The sequence below is a fragment of the Bubalus kerabau genome, chromosome 16 (assembly GCF_029407905.1).
Source record: "Bubalus kerabau isolate K-KA32 ecotype Philippines breed swamp buffalo chromosome 16, PCC_UOA_SB_1v2, whole genome shotgun sequence".
NCBI lineage: Eukaryota > Metazoa > Chordata > Mammalia > Artiodactyla > Bovidae > Bubalus > Bubalus kerabau.
In genome coordinates this window covers 67,323,320-67,341,710 of record NC_073639.1, presented here as the reverse complement: position 1 = coordinate 67,341,710, position 18,391 = coordinate 67,323,320, and the positions used below count along the sequence as shown (strand labels likewise).

Below are 18,391 nucleotides of genomic sequence, written 5' to 3'. Positions count from 1 at the left end.
GAAGGACTGATGGTGATGCTGAAGCTCACAACACTTTGGCCACATGATGCGAAGAGCCGACTCATTGGGAGAGACCCTGACGCTGGGTAAGATTGAAGGCAGAAGGAGAAGATGACAGAGGATGAGATGGTTGGATGGCATCACCGACTCAAGGGACATGATTTTGAGCAAGCTCTGGGAAGCCTGGTGTGCTGCAGCCCATGGGGTTGCAAAGAGTCAGAAACGACTGAGGGACTGAATATGTCCATTGAGTCAGTAATCATAAAAGGGTCTAGCCGTCTCACAGCAACCCGCTAGGTGGCACTGTGTCAAAGTCTATGAAAGGACCTTGCTTTTCCCTGTTCTAAGCCAGACCTCATTGAGTTAGACAAGGCTATGGTCCGTGTGATCAGACTGACTAGTTTTCTATGATTATGGTTTCAGTGTGTCTGCCCTCTGATGCCCTCTCGCAACACCTACCATCTTACTTGGGTTTCTCTTGGACATGGGGTATCTGTTCATGGCTGCTCCAGCAAAGTGTGCTACGGACAGAGGTTCATGACATTGTACAGGAGACAGGGATCAAGACCATCCCCATGGAGAAGAAATGCAAAAAAGCAAAATGGCTGTCTGGGGAGGCCTTCCAAATAGCTGTGAAAAGAAGAGAAGTGAAAAGCAAACGAGAAAAGGAAAGATAAAAGCATCTGAATGCAGAGTTCCAAAGAATAGCAAGGAGAAATAAGAAAGCCTTCCTCAGTGATCAATTCAAAGAAATAGAGGAAAACAACAGAATGGGAAAGACTACAGAACTCTTCAAGAAAATTAGAGATACCAAGGGAATATTTCATGCAAAGATGGGCTCAATAAAGGACAGAAATGGTATGGACCTAACAGAAGCAGAAGATATTAAGAAGAGGTAACAAGAATACACAGAAGAACTCTACAAAAAAGATCTTCATGACCCAGATAATCACGATGGTGTGATCACTCACCTAGAGCCAGACATCCTGGAATGTGAAGTCAAGTGGGCCTTAGAAAGCATCACTATGAACAAAGCTAGTGGAGGTGATGGAATTCCAGTTGAGCTATTTCAAGTCCTGAAAGATGATGCTGTGAAAGTGCTGCACTCAATATGCCAGCAAATTTGAAAAACTCAGCAGTGGCCACAGGACTGGAAAAGGTCAGTTTTCATTCTAATCCCAAAGAAAGGTAATGCTAAAGAATGCTCAAACTACTGCACAATTGCACTCATCTCACACACTATTAAAGTAATGCTCAAAATTCTCCAAGCCAGGCTTCAGCAATACATGAACCGTGAACTTCCAGATATTCAAGCTGGTTTTAGAAAAGGCAGAGGAACCAGAGATCAAATTGCCAACATCCGCTGGATCATCGAAAAAGCAAGAGAGTTCCAGAAAAACAACTATTTCTGCTTTATTGACTATGCCAACGCCTTTGACTGTGTGGATCACAATAAACTGTGGAAAATTCTGAAAGAGATGGGAATACCAGACCACCTGACCTGCCTCTTGAGAAACCTATATGCAGGTCAGGAGGCAACAGTTAGAACTGGACATGGAACAACAGACTGGTTCCAAATAGGAAAAGGAATACGTCAAGGCTGTATATTGTCACCCTGCTTATTTAACTTATATGCAGCGTACATCATGAGAAATGCTGGGCTGGATGAAACACAAGCTGGAATCAAGATTGCCAGGAGAAATATCAATAACTTCAGATATGCAGATGACACCACCCTTATGGCAGAAAGTGAAGAGGAACTAAAAAGCCTGTTGATGAAAGTGAAAGAGGAGAAAGAAAAAAGTTGGCTTAAAGCTCAACATTTAGAAAACTAAGATCATGGGATCTGGTCCCATCACTTCATGGCAGATATATGGGGAAACAGTGGAAAAAGTGTCAGACTTTATTTTTTGGGGCTCCAAAATCACTGCAGATGGTGACTGCAGCCATGAAATTAAAAGACGCTTACTCCTTGGAAGGAGTTATGACCAACCTAGATAGACTATTGAAAAGCAGAGATATTACTTTGCCAACAAAGGTCCGTCTAGTCAAGGCTATGGTTTTTCCAGTGGTCATGTATGGATGTGAGAGTTGGACTGTGAAGAAAGCTGAGCATTGAAGAATTGATGCTTTTGAACTGTGGTGTTGGAGAAGACTCTTGAGAGTCCCTTGGACTTCAAGGAGATCCAACCAGTTCATCCTAAAGGAGATCAGTCCTGGGTGTTCATTGGAAGGACTGATGCTGAAGCTGAAACTCCAATACTTTGGCCACCTCATGCAAAGAGTTGACTCATTAGAAAAGACCCTGATGCTGGGAGGGATTGGGGGCAGGAGGAGAAGGGGACGACAGAGGATGAGATGGCTGGATGGCATCACCGACTCGATGGACATGAGTTTGAGTGAACTCCGGGAGTTGGTGATGGGCAAGGAAGCTTGGTGTGCTATGATTCATGGGGTCACAAAGAATCGGACACGACTGAGCGACTGAACTGAACTGAAGCCAGACCTCTCACCTCCCTTCCAAGTTCTGAAATATCCACCAGAAGGCAAGGACCCATCTGATCTTATGATTGTTTAGTTTTGTAACTGTTTCTGTCTCTTGATAACTACAATATCCTGACTATCTACTCCTCACAAGATTATTAAAAGTTCAGTTCAGTTCAGTCACTCTTGCTGCTGCTGCTGCTAAGTCGCTTCAGTCAGGTCCAACTCTGTGCGACCCCATAGACGGCAGCCCACCAGACTCTCCCGTCCCTGGGATTCTCCAGGCAAGAACACTGGAGTGGGTTGACATTTCCTTCTCCAATGCATAAAGTGAAAAGTGAAAGTGAAATCTCTCAGTTGTGTTCAAATCTTACGACCCCATGGACTGCAGCACGCTAGGCTTCCCTGTCCATCACCAACTCCCAGAACTTGCTCAAACTCATGTCCATCGAGTCAGTGATGCTATCCAACCATCTCATCCTCTGTCGTCCCCTTCTCCTCCTGCCGTCAATCTTTCTCAGCATCAGGGGTCTTTCCAATGAGTCAGTTCTTTGCATCAGGTGGCCAAAGTATTGGACTTTCAGCATCAGCATCAGTCCTACCAATGAATATTCAGGACTGCTTTCCTTTAGAATCAACTGGTTGGGTCTCCTTGCAGTCCAAGAAACTCTCAAGAGTCTTTTCCAATACCACAGTTCAAAAGCATCAATTCTTCAGGACTCAGCTTTCTTTATAGTCCAACTCTTATATCCCTACATGACTACTGGAAAAACCATAGCCTTGACTAGACAGACCTTTGTTGGCAAAGTAATATCTCTGCTTTTTAATATGCTGTCTAGTTTAGTCATAGCTTTTCTTCCAAGGAGCAAGCATCTTTTAATTTCATGGCTGCAGTCACTATCTGCAGTGATTTTGGAGCCCAAGAATATAATAAAGTCTGTCACTGTTTCCATTGTTTCCTCATCTATTTGCCATGAAGTGATGGGACTGGATGCCATGATCTTAGTTTTCTGAATGTCGAATTTTAAGCCAACTTTTTCACTCTCCTCTTTCATTTTCATCAAGAGGCTCTTTAGTTCTTCTTCGATTTCTGCCATAAGGGGGGTGTCATCTGCGTATCTGAAGTTACTGATATTTCTCCCGGCAATCTTGATTCCAGCTTGTGCTTCATCCAGCCCAGCATTTCTCATGATGTACGCTGCATATAAGTTAAATAAGCAGGGTGACAATATTAAAAATTACAGCAGTTTAAATTCATAGGTAAATGTTCAGCTTTCCTTCTTTTTCAAGGTTTTTAACCCTGAATGACAGCAAAATTCCACTGCACCCAATGCCCATTGATCAGCTGTTCCTTACTCTAAGAACCATTCCTTTTGTCTCCAGGCAAAACATTGGTTTATGTTGCTCTCCCAGGACAATTTATAAACATTTCTAACAGAATCTGTTACCAGTTTTATTTGGATTGTGCGTGCTAAGCTGCTTTAATCCTGCCTGACTCTTTGAGACCCCATGGACTGTAGCCTGCCAGGCTCCTCTGTCCCTGGGATTCTCCAGGCAAGAATATTGGAGTGGGTTGCCATTTCCTTCTCCAGGGGATCTTCCTAACCCAGGGATTGAACCCTGGTCTCCTGGATTGCAGGCGGATTGTCTGCCAACTGAACCACCAGGGAAGCCCATTGGTGTGGTCTTAAAAATTCTTTAAAGAGATAAACTTAGTAGAAAGTGGAGTCTGTGGCCTTGATTTTGGAAAAATACAAAGATATCCAGAAAAAAGTAGGCCACAAATAGTTACTGTGGGATGATAAACAATTGTGTGTAATAATTTGAGGTACTTTCCTGGTGTTCCAGTGGTTATGACTCTGCGCTTCCAATGCAGGGGTTCGATCCCTGGTGGGGGGACTAGGATCCTGCATGCCTCAAGGCGTGGACAAAAAAAATATTTTTTAAAAAAGTAATAATTTGAAATCAGTCTGACTCCCTTTATATTTTCTCCCAATTTTCATCCTCCCTACACTTTTCTGGTCCTCTAGGTGTCATCTAAGACAATAAAAGGAGTCAGCTGGCCTCACACCTCCAGACCCTGAGAAAGGAATCCAATTTAGCCAGAATGGATTTCTGACTTACAGAACTGTGTGATAATTAATGGCTATTGTTTTACGGTGGAAAAAATTATGAATTAATAGTGTAATTTTATTCATTGACCAAGTGGGTGGTATTTATCCACTTATACTTATTTTATGACCAAGACGGGTGTACGGTATGTCACTTTGTTTGCTGTTTAATTCATTGAAGACACCTAGAGAAGACAAGACTTGTTTTCAACCTCAACCATGATGCTTCTGTAAAAAATTAATAAACAGAAACCACAATCAAATAGAGTTGGGAGGCAGAGTGGGAGCTCTCATGTCCTTTGACCATAGCAGAGCACAACAGGAAGAAGGAAGACTCCTTTTCTTTCCTGGCAAGGTTTCAGCCAATGAAAAGCCATGACCTCTTTTCTAGAGCCCGCCCAACTTCCTTTCCCCCCTCTATAAAAACGTTCTCCTTCCCTTGCCCATTGGGGACTTAATACCAAGCTGTTAACACTTAACACCGCAGAGTGGGGGGTGGGGGGTTGGGGGGGGTGAGGGTTAGGGTGGGGAGAAGCTCATGACAACTATAACAAAGAGCGAAGGGTAACAAAATCTATATTGCTGTAAAGCCTCTACATTTTACGTGGTCAAAGCAAAAATTGCGCCCAAAACAAGTTAAACAGGGGATTTCCATGGAGGTCTGGTGGTTAAGACACCAGCTTCCACTGCAGGGTTCCAACCCCAGGGGGGAACTAAGAACCCTCATGCCTGGTGTGGCTAAAAAAATAGGAAAAAAAAAAAAAGTTACACTGCCGAGGAAGATGATATTGAAGACTACTGCAGTAATGGAGAAAGGCTAAGACTCAGTCTGAGCTCAGCTGAAACAAAAGGCAGGAGAGTCTCTCAGTGCTGAGGTGGGGTTGACCTATGGGGTGTGTCCAGCCCACTGAGTTATTCCTGAGTTCACAATGGATTTTCTCTGTGATTAGGACATCTCTCTGTGTTATTTAGTACCCATGGAACTTAGACTCCTCCTCTCCCACTTGCACTGGGAAATATACAGGGAGTATAGGTCCCTCCCACCTGCCCTGGCTGCCATTTCAGTTGTCACCCCAACTGATCTGAGTGGCGTGGGTGCTTCTGTTCTTAGCAGCTCTCTCCAATGTAACCAGGTGAGAGGGCAAGAGGACCCGCAGTTCAGTTCAGTTCAGTTCAGTTGCTCAGTCATGTCCGACTCTTTGCAACCCCATGAACCGCAGCACGCCAAGCCTCCCTGTCCATCACCAACTCCCGGAGTTCACTCAGACTCACATCCATCGAGTCAGTGATGCCATCCAGCCATCTCATCCTCTGTCGTCCCCTTCTCCTCCTGCCCCCAATCCCTCCCAGCATCAGAGTCTTTTCCAATGAGTCAACTCTTCGCATGAGGTGGCCAAAGTATTGGAGTTTCAGCTTTGGCATCATTCCCTCCAAAGAAATCCCAGGGCTGATCTCCTTCAGAATGGACTGGTTGGATCTCCTTGCAGTCCAAGGGACTCTCAAGAGTCTTCTCCAACACCACAGTTCAAAAGCATCAATTCTTCAATGCTCAGCTTTCTTCACAGTCCAACTCTCACATCCATACATGACCACTGGAAAAACCATAGCCTTGACTAGACGGACCTTTGATGGCAAAGTAATGTCTCTGCTTTTCAATATGCTATCTAGGTTGGTCATAAATTTCCTTCCAAGGAGTAAGTGTCTTTTAATTTCATGGCTGCAGTCACCATCTGCAGTGATTTTGGAGCCCCCCAAAATAAAGTCTGACACTGTTTCCACTGTTTCCCCACCTATTTCCCATGAAGTGATGGGACCAAGGAAAGATATAAGCATCTGAATGCAGAGTTCCAAAGAATAGCAAGAAGAGATAAGAAAGCCTTCCTCAGCGATCAATGCAAAGAAATAGGGGGAAACAACAGAATGGGAAAGACTAGAGATCTCTTCAAGAAAATTAGAGATACCAAGGGAATATTTCATGCAAAGATGGGCTTGATAAAGGACAGAAATGGTATGGACCTAACAGAAGCAGAAGATATTAAGAAGAGGTAACAAGAATACACAGAAGAACTGTACAAAAAAGATCTTCATGACCAAGATAATCATGATGGTGTGATCACTCACCTAGAGCCAGACATCCTGGAATGTGAAGTCAAGTGGGCCTTAGAAAGCATCACTACAAACAAAGCTAGTGGAGGTAATGGAATTCCAGTGGAGCTATTTCAAATCCTGAAAGATGATGCTGTGAAAGTGCTGCACTCAATATGCCAGCAAATTTGGAAAACTCAGCAGTGGCCACAGGACTGGAAAGGGTCAGTTTTCATTCCAATCCCAAAGAAAGGCAATGCCAAAGAATGCTCAAACTACCGCACAATTGCACTCATCTCACACGCTAGTAAAGTAATGCTCAAAATTCTCCAAGCCAGGCTTCAGTAATACGTGAACTGTGAACTTCCAGATGTTCAAGCTGGTTTTAGAAAAGGCAGAGAAACCAGAGATCAAATTGCCAACATCCGCTGGATCATCGAAAAAGCAAGAGAGTTCCAGAAAAGCATCTATTTCTGCTTTATTGACTATGCCAACACCTTTGACTGTGTGGATCACAATAAACTGTGGAAAATTCTGAAAGAGATGGGAATAGCAGACCACCTGACCTGCCTCCTGAGAAATCTGCATGCAGGTCAGGAAGCAACAGTTAGAACTGGACATGGAACAACAGACTGGTTCCAAATAGGAAAAAGAGTACATCAAGGCTGTATATTGTCACCCTGCTTATTTAACTTATATGCACATCATGAGAAATGCTGGGCTGGAAGAAGCACAAGCTGGAATCAAGATTGCCAGGAGAAATATCAATAACCTCAGATAGGCAGATGACACCACCCTAATGGCAGAAAGTGAAAAGGAACTTAAAAGCCTCTTGATGAAAGTGAAAGTGGAGAGTGAAAAAGTTGGCTTAAAGCTCAACATTCAGAAGAGGAAGATCATGGAGGACCCGCAGTGCTGATGTCAAAGCTGCCATCCCATGCAGTGGCTGCTGAGCCAGGTACCCTGATCCCCAGTGTCCCCACTCTGCTGGGCAGGGACCAATCCTGTACAATTAGATCTCAGCCCCGGAGAAGGGGTGCCTGTCCTGTCAAGAAGCTCGTCACTTTCAGGGCAAACACCTCCAACCCACAGCCCCTGGAGATCTGGAAGCGCCCAAGCTCGGCAGCGCATCCCTATGCTGCCCCAGGGACACACACACACATACACACACTCCCCCGCGCATGCGCCGTCCCTCTAGAACCTTCGCGCCCCACACATGCGCGCCCATTCTTTGCTCACAGGTTCTAGAGCTTTGTCCCAGCAACACCCCAAGCAGTGCTCGATTCGCCTTTGGCTGACTTGGCAGCTGAACCAGAGCTCTCTGAGCTCAGCTCTCTATCCAAGCGCCGAAAACCCACACGTGCCCTATGGGCAGTTACCTGGGCAGGCCCTGCCCCTCATCCCCACCCCAGAGCCTGGGGGGCCAGCACCTGCCAGGAGGGCTTGACCGCCCCCAGCCCGATCCCCGCACCCGCCAATTTTCCGTGGCCGGCCCAGATCACCCAGTTGTCGCCCCGCTGTCCACTCGCAGGCCAGCCCGCAAGTATCCGGTGACTCTGCCTCTGCGCTTTGTCGCAGCGTCTCTGAGACGGTGTTCTATGATTCCGCAGACCCCGCGCTCCTTCCTGGGGGTCCTCACCTCCCTCTGCAGGCGACGCCATCAGAGGAAGGCGGTGCTGGGTGCTCGCATCTTCACGATGTGCCGCGGCTCAGCGTCCGCAGAGGGCACGGTCACCTTGTGTGGTGGGCACCAGCAGCAGGTCACCCCCGTGCCGCCCACCACACTGAGGTGTGCCCCGGGCTCCTGCACAGAGAAGATGGTGAGGAGGGCCCTGGGAGAGAGCGGGAAGGGCATGGCCCAGCAGGAGGAAGGCCCCGCATTCACAGGGAAGGACCATCAGAAAAGGGGCCCCGATGGCTCTCGGGGTGCACGATCAACATTTAGGCCCCTGGGGGCCCAGGGAGACCTCTCTGCCTTCGTGCCCAAGCCTGGGCCTCTGCGGAGAAACCTCCACGCCAAGAGCTCAGTAGACAGATCCGCCAAGACACTCCAGACCTCTTGTGTGAGCTTCTGCCCCCAAAGAAACGCCATCACGAGCTCCTACAGCTCCACCCGAGGTTTCCCGCCAGGGCGGAGGAGGACGGGCCCCCGCATACCGCGAGGGCTGCCCTGGAGGTCCTCGAGGAAAGCGAGCGAGGGGGGCCCGCCGCTGCCCTGTGCCGCCCCGGTGGCTTCCCAGAGCAACAGCCGGTCTGACGAGGACGCGGAGACAACCAGGGGGCAGAAACGAACCTGGAAGAAAGGCGCCCCTACGTCGGACAGTCCCAGGCCCGGAAGACGCAGGTTTGCTCTGCTGCCGCGCAGGCGAGGGGCGCCACTGAGGCTGCCCCCACCCCCTGAGCTGGGTTTCCGAGTCACCGCGGAAGACCTGGACGCGGAGAAAGCAGCGGCGTTCCGGCGCATCAACAGCGCGCTGCGGGATGAGACCCCGGCCCCGCAGCCCTGCCGTCCCTTCCCCGCGCCCGCCGACCCTCCGGCTCCCGGCATGGCTCCTCGGCCCGAGAGAGACCAGAGGGACTCGGGCTCCCCAGCGCCAGTGGACACCCGGGCGTCTGCTGGAGGGGCCTCCTCTGCGCGTCCCTGGTTAGGAGGGCGACACGGCTCCCCCGGGCCCCTTTCCCCCCGGTCCCAGCCCCTCCCAGGCCCTCCTTCCCACTCATGGCCCCCCGCCCCGTTCACCCTGCCCACCCGCGCTTCCTCCCCAGGATCGGGCAGCGCGGGCCTCTCTGCTCGGCCCCCAAGCCCCTCTGCCCCTGCTTCGGCCCCCGGGCCAGGCACGGCGGATGCGACGGGAAGCCTGGCTCCGGCCCCGGCTGCAGCTTGGCTTGCCGGCTTCCAGCAGAAGCCCGTCTGGGGGCCTCTTACGAACGCGGCAGGAGGAGGAGGCCCTTCCCAACCCCCGGCGTGGGGCCCGGCTGCAGAGGATGCCAGACCAGCCTTCCCTGCAGCGCCCGGCTCCTTGGGCATGGGGTCCCCCACACCCATGTGCCTGGACTCTCCTGTCTTCACCCCCAGAGCCGCCCTCCAGTATCTGACCCTTGATCCCTGCCCCCCACCAGCCAGCTCATCCCGTCTGCTCTCCAAACCAGGCCCTCACCCTGCACATCTGGGGACCTGGCTCCCCACCCCGCTTCTGACACTGAGGTCACCCCCGTGGACACCATTCCACCCTCCCAGTCTCCCCTCTTCGGGTCTCCCCCTGGCTCCAGCGGGAGCCTCTTCCCATCTTCCCAGGCCCTGCAGACGCCCCCCAGGGACAGCGCGGCCTGTCACAGTCAGCGCCAGCCTGCCTGGACTCTTCAGCGGCTCCTCTCACACCGGAGCCCCTGCCCAGCCCATCGCTGGGGCCCCTGATGTGCAGCAGCAGGGAGCCCCCGCCTGGGACCACTCTCCACACTATGGAAACCCGGCAGCTCCAGCCCTAACCGGGACCCAACCTCTGCTCCAGGCCCCCCAGCTCCACACACCACCTCCCCCATGGGCACCCATGCCAGCACCCAGCCGGCCTTGGCTGCCACCGCAGCTGTATTCCCATCCGGCCCAGCCCCTGCCCCTGGCTCTGCAGCTGACACCTGCGTGCCCCAGGCCGTGCCCAGTGCTGGGCCCAACAGCGGGCCTCGCTGCTCCACCGTTGGTGCATCGAGCACAGCCCCCTGCAGGCCGGGAGTCTCTGCAGAACCTTGGGGCATTGGGAGCAGAGCATCTGTCCTGGAGTTGAGCTGCCCCTTTGCAGCTCTCAGTATTTCAATGGAAAGAAGGCGAGCCCAGAGAACCACACACAGCAGAGTGGGAAGAGTGGCCAGCCACACTGGGGCCTTCCTGGCCAGAGCCCCCCCATGGTGACCATGGGGCCTAGGGCTAAGAATAAGCCCAGCGCTAAGAATAAGCCCAGCACTAAGAATAAGCCTGGCTTTGGAGGTGCTACTGCCCCCATCTTCAATCACATGCCTGGGGGTGCACCCAGGCAGAGCCCCCATACTTCCAGCCCAGAAGACAGCCCACCCCCAGCCAAGGTTGCCTTCAGGGGCGTGTCCACCCCACCATCTACCCCCAGCAGCCTCAGCTCCAGGGGGGTCACAGCCAGGAAATGCCATGCTGTTAGGGACCCATCACCTGCTGAGAACTTGGCTGGACACAAGACCGTTAGGCCATCAACCAAGTCCTCCTCCTCCAGGGTGAGATCCACTCCTTTGGAGTCTAAGAGGCGGATGAAGACCTGAGCCGAGAACTTTGGGGACAGACAGTGTCTACCTTCCTCCCAGGCTGGGCCTCGTGTGGGCCTTGTTTCCATGTGAAACCCAAGTCTAGCCCTAACCCCTCTAACTCCAGAGCAAACCCGGCGCCTTCCGTTCCCCCGCCTTCCATCTTCCGCTCTCAAAGGTGGGTGGTTCGAGGCTGTTGTCCCATCCAGTGGTCAGTCCTCAGAACAGCAGACAGAGGCCCTAGTCCTGTTCCCTTCGCTGTCCACCCCCTCCCCCGTTGCCTACAGCTGACTCCTTCCCTCTCCCTGTCTTCCTTCCAGAACCCTCATGTTAGCTTCCTAATGTATAATAAAGTTTTTTCCTCATTACTTTGCACAGTCCTTATATGTGTCAGTGATCTGTTGATCAAGTGTGGGAAAGTACCGGCTTGTACAAGTGGTTGGGCTTCCCAGGTAGGGCTAGTGGTTAAGAAACCGATTGGCAATGCGAAGAGACACAGGTTCAGTCCTTGGGTTGAGAGGATCCCCTGAAGAAGGGCACGGCAACCCATTCCAGCATTCTTGCCTGGAGAATCCCATGGACAGAGGAGCCTGGCAGGCTACAGTCCTGAGGGTCTCAAAGAGTCGGGCGTGGCTGAAGCAGTTGAGCACGCATGTGGTGACATGGAAAGCCAGACCTGTTTATAGTTCCCTGTGATCTCTTTAATGGGTTGTGGAGAGTAGTACATTGTGACGGCTACAAGCACCAAATATTAAAAGTGTGTTTTGAGTTTAAGTGATGAAGCCCAGGGTGAAATGAGGCCAAGGTAGGGATAAACAGGGTCATTCTTGTCTGTTGGAATTCCTGCTTCTAACCCACATTTCTGGGCTTCCCAGGTGGTGCTAGTAGTAAAGAATCCTCCTGCCAATGCAGGAGACACAGGTTCGATCCCTGATCTGGGAAGATCCCACATGCTGAGGAGCAGCTAAGCCCACGCATCGCAACTATTGAGCTTATGCTCTAAAGCCTGGGAGTCACAACTACTGCACCCCTGTGCCCTAAAACCCATGCTCCACACCAATGAGAAGCTCACACATGGCAGCTAGAGAAAAGCCCTCGCAGCAACGAAGACCCAGCACAGCCAAAAATAAAAGTAAATGTATACACACATGTATACCTGTGGCAAATTCATTTTGATATTTGGCAAAACTAATACAGTTATGTAAAGTTTAAAAATAAAATAAAATTTTAAAAAAAAGTAAATAAAATTATTAATAAAATAAAATGCTGAGAAACTTGGTAGATGTCAGGGATTCTAAAAACAAACAAAAAAAAACCTAAGAAGTAAAAAAATAAAATAAAATCCTTCAAATAGGCTCTTATTACATACAGAATTAAGTTCAAGTTCCTTTGTTTGGCATTCAGGATTCTTATCATTTACCCCTTGCTGGTCCTGCAGTCATTCTTCATCACTCTCAAAACATATCAGATGTGGCCAAACACTTGTAATTCCAGAACATTTAATGCTGGCTCACAACTCCATGACTTTGAGTCAACTACCCTTTTCCCCCCATGTCATCATCTTTCAGTACTCAAACCTCTAAATCATCAATTCTCAAAAGTAGAGATGGACCCCAGACCAGCAGAATCGGCATCACCTGGGAATCTCTGTGAACTACAAATTCTCAGCAACTATCCCAGACTTACCTGAGTCAAGTCCTCTGGTGGTAGGACTCACCAGACTGTGTCTTAAGACTTCCAAGTAACTATGAGCACAAATGGAAGTTCTAGGGACTTAACACTGCAGGGGGCAAGCCTTGCCCCCTGGAAAGACAGGAACTAGTGAGTACATACTCCCCTCTTCCACCTCTCAGATAGATAATTTTGATGCATGTTCTACATTGATCTCTCCAGTGGGATCAAACTGTTGCAGGAAGTGGAACGACTTCCAAGACCCAAAAGTGGGCTCTTGTCTAACACTCGGAAATGAATTGCCCAAGGAGATACATATGCTGACAAAGCAAGAGACTTTATTGGGAAGGGATGCCGGGACTGAGAGCAGCAGGGTAAGGGAACCCAGGAGAACTGCTCTGCCAAGTGGCTCGCAGTCTCGGGTTTTATGTTGATGGGATTAGTTTCCGGGTTGTCTTTAGCCAATCATTCTGACTCAGAGTCCTTCCTGGTGGTACATGCCTGGTTCAGCCAAGATGGATGCCAACGATAAGGATTCTGGGAAGTGGTTGGGCACGTGGTTTCACTTTTTGACCTTTCCTGAGCTCTCCTGCTTGGTGGTGGTTTATTAGCTCTGTGTTCCTTACCAGGACCTCCTGTCAAACAACTCATCCAAATGGTCACTATGGTGCCTGGCCAGGGTGGGAGGTTTCAGTCAGTGTGCGTACCCTAACAAAACCTCAGCTGCCCACAATAGTGATCGCTTTTGTGAAATTTCTTGGATCGGTTTTCCCTCCTCAGTCCCCCACACCCATCTCTTGGGATCATTTCCTAAAACAAGTCTTATGCAAATCATTGTCTCAGGGTTTGCATTTAGAGGTATACAAGTGAAAAGAAAACCCTTCTTTATGTATCTTCCTCCTTCCCAAGACCTAGCCCACACCCTTTCTAACCACTATCTCTTCCCTCACCCCCATAGAAACGTGCTGAACTGGGTGGCATTTTGACAAACCATAAAATCAACACACAATCTGAGACAGACTGGGACCTGGGACACTTTGCTCCAGTGCTCGCACATGAACACACCCCTCCTCAGGCAACAAAATACAACGAAACTGCAGAGGACTAAAAATGACTGCCTGTGGGTGCAGTTGGGACAAATGCTGGACCCAAAAGATCAAAGACCCAACTGCCAATTTTGAGGAGCCTGGAGCCAAAAAACAAGGTGTAGGGAGCAAAAACAGGGTACTGCCCATTCCACCCCACTACCCCTGCACACACCACCACCAGAGGGGTGGGCAAAACACCTAAGCCACCCCTCTGGCCAGACCCCTGGACACACCCCTACGTTCACCCCATGTAAGGAAGAAACGCGCCCATCCCCTTCGGGAAGGAGTGAGCCAGGGAACCTGCTGGTGTTAATTTGTTCTCCCTCACCACCCCCGCCCCGCAGGTTCGATCCCTGGGTTGAGAAGATCCCCTGGAGAAGGAAATGGCTACCCACTCCAGTATTCATGACTGGAGAATCCCATGGACAGAGGAGCCTGGTGGGCTGTATAGTCTATGGGGTCACAAAGAGTGACATGACTGAGGTGACAACACGCATGCACAAGGACACATCTATTCTATATTTGGGCTCCAAAATCACTGCAGATGGTGACTGCAGCCATGAAATTAAAAGACACTTACTCCTTGGAAGGAAAGTTATGACCAACCAAGACAGCATATTAAAAAGCAGAGACATTACTTTGCCAACAAAGGTCCGTCTAGTCAAAGCTATAGTTTTTCCAGTAGTCATGTATGGATGTGAGAGTTGAACTATAAAGAAAGCTGAGCGCCGAAGAATTGATGCTTTTGAACTGTGGTGTTGGAGAAGACTCTTGAGAGTCCCTTGGACTGCAAGGAGATCCAACCAGTCCGTCCTAAAGGAAATCAACCCTGAATATTCATTGGAAGGATTGATGCTGAAGCTGAAACTCCAATACTTTGGCTACCCAATGTGAAGAACTGACTTATTGGAAAAGCCCCTGATGCTGGGAAAGATTGAAGGCAGGAGGAGATGGGAACGACAGAGGATGAGATGGTTGGATGGCATCACTGACTCAATGGCCATGAGTTTGAGCAAGCTCCAGGAGTTGGTGATGGACAGGGAAGCCTGGCATGCTTCCATGGGGTCAAAAGGAGTCAGACGTGACTGAGCAACTGAACCGAACTGAACTGAACTGATATCTATTCTACAGCACAGAAAGTGAAAGTGAAGTCACTTAGTCGTGTTCGACTCTTTGTGACCCTATGGACTGTAGACTACCAGGCTCCTCTGTCCATTGAATTCTCCAGGCAAGAATTCTGGAGTGGATTGTCAGGCCCTCCTCCAGGGGATCTTCCCAACCCAGGGATTGATCCCACATCTCCTCCATCTAAAGCATTGAAAGTGGATTCTTTACCTATTGAGTCACCCGGGGAAGCCCTTTAAATGGAGTATAATCCGTAAAACTATTGAATCACTTTGTTGTATACCTGAAGCCAATACAGCATTGTAAATCAATTATTATTTCCAAAAAAAAATGTTTAACTAAGATGTCAAGTCTGAATGTTCATTGCTTGAATAACTTTTCTATTTTGCCTTGAACCTCATTATCTGTCATTATAAACATTGGACAAATGTTTAGAATCTCAGTTTATTGTTGACTACCCTTTGCAAAACTGCTCTTGTCTTTTAAACCATTGTAATATAGGAATGTTTAAGGACCAAGCACCACCAGACTCGGGAAATCTGGATATGTTAAGAATTTATGTAATTAAAAATATGATTCTCTCCATTTGGGGTTAGCCAGTTGGAATGTTTACACTGAAATGTGTCATGATTGAGGGTTTTCATTTTATTTGTCCACAAACGGCGTTTAAGACACTAAACAGACTTTACCTCACCACTTCGTCCAGGTCACACCCTGTCTTTCTCCATCTTTCACAACAAAGTTCTTGAAAGGGTTATCTCCACTTCTGGCATTCATGCCCCTCACCCAACCTACTACTCAACACCCACCCCAGCCTGGCCTCTGCTCCCAGCTCTCCCTACACTTGAAACATCATGATCACCAGCAGCCTCTTGGGTGCATCTCAAGCCTAGATTCCTGAACTCACCAGAAACATTAAGCAATATGGACACCTTTTTGAAGCTCTCTGGCTTAAACAGTTACCCTTCTAGACCTCCCTGCTTTCCATTCCTCCTTGTACCTTCCTCCCTTTGCTTTTGTTTGTTTTTCATTTGGGGTAGAGTTGCTTTGCAATATTGTGTTGGTTTCTGCTGTATAACAAAGTGAATCAGCTATATGTATGCATATATCCCTCACTGTTGACTCTCCCTCCCACCCTCCCACCACCCGCGCCCATCCCTCCCATCTAGGTCATCGCAGAGCACAGAGCTGAGCTCCCTGTGTTATTCAGCAGGTTCCTACTAGCTATCTGTTTTACACATGGTGGTGTATGTATAACCCAGTCCAGTACTCTTGCCTGGAAAATCCCATGGACAATGAAGCCTGGTAGGCTGTAGTCCATGAGGTCACTAAAAGTCAGACATGACTGAGCGACTTTACTTTCACTTTTCACTTTCATGCATTGGAGAAGGAAATGGCAACCCACTCCAGTGTTCTTGCCTGGAGAATCCCAGGGACGGGGAGCCTGGCGGGCTGCCGTCTATGGGGTCGCACAGAGTTGGACACGACTGAAGCGACTTAGCAGCAGCAGCAGCAGCAGCAGCAACAGTGTATGTGTGTCAGGCCCAATCTTCCAATTCATTCCCCTCTTCTACCACTGCCCCCAGCCATGCCCACAGGTCTGTTCTCTACCTCTGGGTCTCTGTTCCTGCCCTGTCTCTATTCCTTCACCCATTACCCAGGTACCCAAACCAGAAGGATGATAGCCATCCTGTCTTCTCCCTCACCTCCTACCTGTAGTCACCAAATCCTGTCCTCCCTTCCTTCAACATAGACCTAGAATCCCATCCCTTCTCCCACCTCCAGTGCTTCCAGTTGAATCCAGGACACCTTCCCTAACACCTGGGTCACAGTTCAGCATCCTGACATGTCTGCCTATATCTACCTTTGCCCCCTGCAACCCACTCTCCCTACAGAAGCAGCCAGGCCAATCTACCCAGAGTGGTAAACTTTCGTATGGTCACTCATCTGATTTGCCACTGCCCTCAGGACACAGTCACAGATTTGCCTGACATTTGACCCAGTGGATCACTTTCTGTTTCCCAGAACAATGTCTCTACTTGGCTATCAAGATACAGTCCTGATTTTTCTTCCACCTCCCTCGATACGCCTCATTCTTGTTTGCTGGATGCTTGCATTTCTCCAATCTATTAATATTATTAAGTGTTTCAGGGCTCAGTCTTTAGTCCTTTTCTCATCCTGTTCTATACTCACTGCCTTGGTGAAGTCATCCCGACTCATGGCTTTAAATACATCTTCGCTGTGTGCGCGTGCTTAGTCACTCATTGTGTCCAACTCTTTGCAACGCTATGGACTGTAGCCCGCCAAGCTCCTCTGTCCATGGGATTTTCCTGGCAAGGATACTGGAGTGGACTGCCATTTCCTTCTCCAGGGAATCTTCTCAATCCAGGGATTGAACCTGCATCTCCTGCATTGCAGGCAGATTCTTTACTGACTGAGCCTCCAGGGAAGCCCCTGTGATGTCTGGGATTCACTTCCAAATAATACAAGAGGGGAGATGGGGACATCATTCAAGAAAGACTGTCTCTAGATTGGGACTTCTCTGGAGGCCCAGCAATTAGGACTCTGTGCTTCCACTGCAGAGGTTCTATTCCTGATTGGGAAATTAAGACCCTGCAAGCCACATGGCCACACACACACACACAAATAGGCAGAAGACCTGAATAAACATAAAAAATTGTCTATAGGTTGATAATTGTTGAAGGGGTTCCCTGGTGGCTCAGATAGTAAAGTCTGCCTTCAATGTGGGAGACCCAAGTTCGATCCCTGGGTTGGGAAGATCCCCTGGAGAAGCAAATGGCAACCCACTCCAGTATTCTTGCCTGGAGAACCCCAGGGACAGAGGAGCCTGGCGGGTTACAGCCCATAGGGTCACAAAGGGTCGAACACAACTGAGCTACTTCACTTTCACTTTGATAATTGTTGAATGGAAGGTGATACATAGACATTCATTATATTCTACTTTTGTTCATGTTTGAAATTTTCCATAAGAAAAATAAATAATACCACATCTCCCTCCCTTTCACTGCTAATATTCTGATCCAAGCCACCACATCTCTTGTTTGGACTGTTGCAGTAACTTCTTAATGAATTCCTGCTTCTGCTCTCACCACCTCTCCCACCCTCCACTTTTAATCTAATTCTCCCACCGGGAGCCAATGTGATTCTGTTAAAAGTCCAACCATGTCCCTCTTCTGCTTGGAACTCCCCCATGGTTCCCCATTTCATTCAGTGTGAAAGCTAGTTGCTCAGTCATGTCTGACTCTTTGCCACCCTTTGAACCGTGGCCCGCCAGGCTCCTCTGTCCATGGGATTTCCCAGACAAGAATACTGGAGTGGGTAGCCATTCCCTTCTCCAGGGGATCTTTCTGACCCAGGTATCAAAGCTGGCTCTCCTGCATTACAGGCAGATTCTTTACCATCTGAGCCATCAGGGAAGCCCATTTCATTCAGAGTAAAAGCCAGAATCTTAGTAGTCTTCAAGATCCTACACAATTTGCCCCCAACTCTGTACTACTCAAACCTCATCCCCTCCCACTTTCCCCCCTTGATCATCCCATTTCC

The 18,391-nt window shown here is 49.1% G+C and overlaps 1 long non-coding RNA gene across 1 annotated transcript; it reads left to right on the top strand.

Moving 5' to 3' along the window:
• Window positions 1–12,721: 12,721 nt before the first annotated feature.
• On the top strand, window positions 12,722–14,201 carry LOC129630428 (uncharacterized). Its single transcript, XR_008703702.1, has 3 exons — window positions 12,722–12,988; window positions 13,573–13,818; window positions 14,047–14,201. It is a non-coding gene; the product is annotated as an uncharacterized LOC129630428 (long non-coding RNA).
• Window positions 14,202–18,391: the final 4,190 nt, after the last annotated feature.